Source organism: Octopus bimaculoides, chromosome 1 (genome assembly GCF_001194135.2).
Source record: "Octopus bimaculoides isolate UCB-OBI-ISO-001 chromosome 1, ASM119413v2, whole genome shotgun sequence".
Lineage (NCBI taxonomy): Eukaryota > Metazoa > Mollusca > Cephalopoda > Octopoda > Octopodidae > Octopus > Octopus bimaculoides.
In genome coordinates, this window is record NC_068981.1 from 141,987,957 (window position 1) to 141,990,256 (window position 2,300).

Here is a 2,300-nt window from a genome sequence, read left to right on the forward strand (position 1 = left end):
ACACACACACACACACACACACACACACACACACACACACACACACACACACACAGAGTTCTACCGAGTCTTCTTTCTCCTTCTCACTCTTCCTCTCCTTTTCTTAAGAAACCAATCGTAAAAACATGGTTCCGATTTACAGCTAGGTGTAGTGAGCCATTTCAGCAATTTAATTAGTTTGTGAATTCATAGCGGCGTCGTTCGATTTGAGTCAACACCGCTCCAGACGCTTGATTCGAACCAACGTCAGCACGGACACTAACTGGTTCGTTAACTCTACAAGTTGTATCTTCCTCACCCAACTTTCAAATTTGGCCACATTGGTCAGAATTTAGTAGCAGTTGTAGCAGAAGTAGTAGGTGTGGTAGTGGTAGTAGTGGTGGTGGTGGTGGTGGCGGAAATATCAGCGGTAGTGATGGAGTTGTTAGCGGTGTTGGTAGTCGTAGTAGTAGTAGTAGTTATGGTAATGGTAGCGGTGGTGGTAGTGGTAGTAGTGTGTTTGTGAGTGGGGATTGTCGTGGTGGTAGTAGTAGTGATGGTAGTAGTAGTTGTAGAAGTCGTAGTAGTAAGAGCTCCACTGAACGAGAGATAAATTTGAATTATCCGTGTAAATAGTTCATTAATGGCTAAAAGAACGTCTCACTCGAGTCGGTCATACAATAAAGCCGATGATTTAACTACAGGAATCCGTGGCTTTCATCATCAAGCGGGAGACTCGTCGTTTCTCCCTGGATAGAATACAAGCCTTCGCAGGTAAACTTTTCCCAGAAGCTCTATTTTCCAAATAACTACTTTTGTTCACAAACAAGAATGAATCACAAACTAATACGAAATCACATAGATGTGACGCTCATGGGAAAACACTCACACGCACACAATCATATATACTTGTATAATTAAGGGTAAGTCCAAGATCCACTTACCATGTAAGATTTAAGCTCAGAGAAGTTTAAAGTGATATAAGTGTTTGTGTCATATATTACCTATATAGATGTTACCTATACACACATTTATTACACATGCACACGCAGACACAGGTACACGGAGGGGATATTCAGACACGTATGAGTGTATATGCTAGCTGAACCTGATGATAGTGAAGAGGGGTTTTTATTCTCGTTTACTACCAAAATAATTTTTATCCTATAAAATATGTTATGGCTGTATGAGTGTGAGCGTGTGTGTGTATGGTTATATATATATATATATAGACACGATTGAGTGTATATATATATATATATAGGATTGAGTATATATATATATATATACATGCACGAGTGAGTGGACAAAAGGAGGAAAGGTACTCAACACAATATTTAGTAAGGGCTACAAATGTTGGTTTCAAATATTGGTACTAAGCCAACAAATTCGTGGGAAGGGATAAATTGGTTACATGAATTCTAGTTTTCAACTGGTACTTCTTTTGTCGACAGCGAAAGTATGAAAATCGAAAGTGCTCCAGGCGGAATTTGAACTCAGAACGTAAAGACGGACGAAATGCCGCTAAGCATTTTATGCCTGGCGTGCTAACGATTCTGCCAGCTCGCCGCCTTCGATGATATATATATTATTCGCTTCAAACATTTAGATTCGGGCCCCATAGAACTTTAAAGTTTCGTAGGCTTGTCACAGGTACCTGGCTCTATAAATTCACAAACACACATACACTCTCCCGAAATATCCCGAATTTATATTTACAAGTTCTCTGATAATGTTTAAATTTACTACACACATAACCTGTATATCAACTAAACACACGCACGCACACACACACACACACACACATCACGATGGTGGTATTGATGATGATGATGATTTATCGTGCATGTTGACAAAGCTATCATATTTATATTTATTTGCTGGTTGAGCTGATACATAGCAAAATCATATTAAACGACGAGTTTTTGCTCATTCTTATCATATTTAAGTTAGCCCGTGGTTAGCATTAATCGCAGATCTACGATCAAAGCGTTCCAGCTATGGCTATTGCCTCTGTAAATCAGATATTATCCGAAACAAAATTATCCGTAAATGTGTCAAAATATCTCATTTCTAAAAAGACACTGGCGTTGGATTTGTAGGAAATTTGGCTGCTATTTCTAGCATTTCAACGACTGCCTATTTGGCACATTCTCGTTTGCCGGTTACCAGTGGAATTACCCTATAAGAAAACAAATAAATAAAATATACTACTACTACTACTACTACTACTACTACTACTACTACTACTACTACTACCACCACCATGTGTCAGGAATTGTTCGACAGATTAAATTGATCTCATCACTTGACCGGTGCTT

The 2,300-nt window shown here is 38.8% G+C and overlaps 1 protein-coding gene across 3 annotated transcripts in view; it reads left to right on the top strand.

The window, feature by feature from the left end:
* Positions 1-2,300, top strand: part of LOC106868277 (toll-like receptor Tollo) — a 292,526-nt gene that overhangs the window by 15,959 nt on the left and 274,267 nt on the right. Inside the window, exon 1 of one of the 3 annotated variants that reach the window (XM_052971145.1) lies at positions 515-753. The exons of the other annotated variants lie outside the window; for them this stretch is intronic. The gene's annotated coding sequence lies outside the window, so the exon portion shown is untranslated. Of the gene's footprint in view, positions 1-514; positions 754-2,300 lie in introns of those variants that run through there. 3 annotated transcript variants of the gene reach the window in all.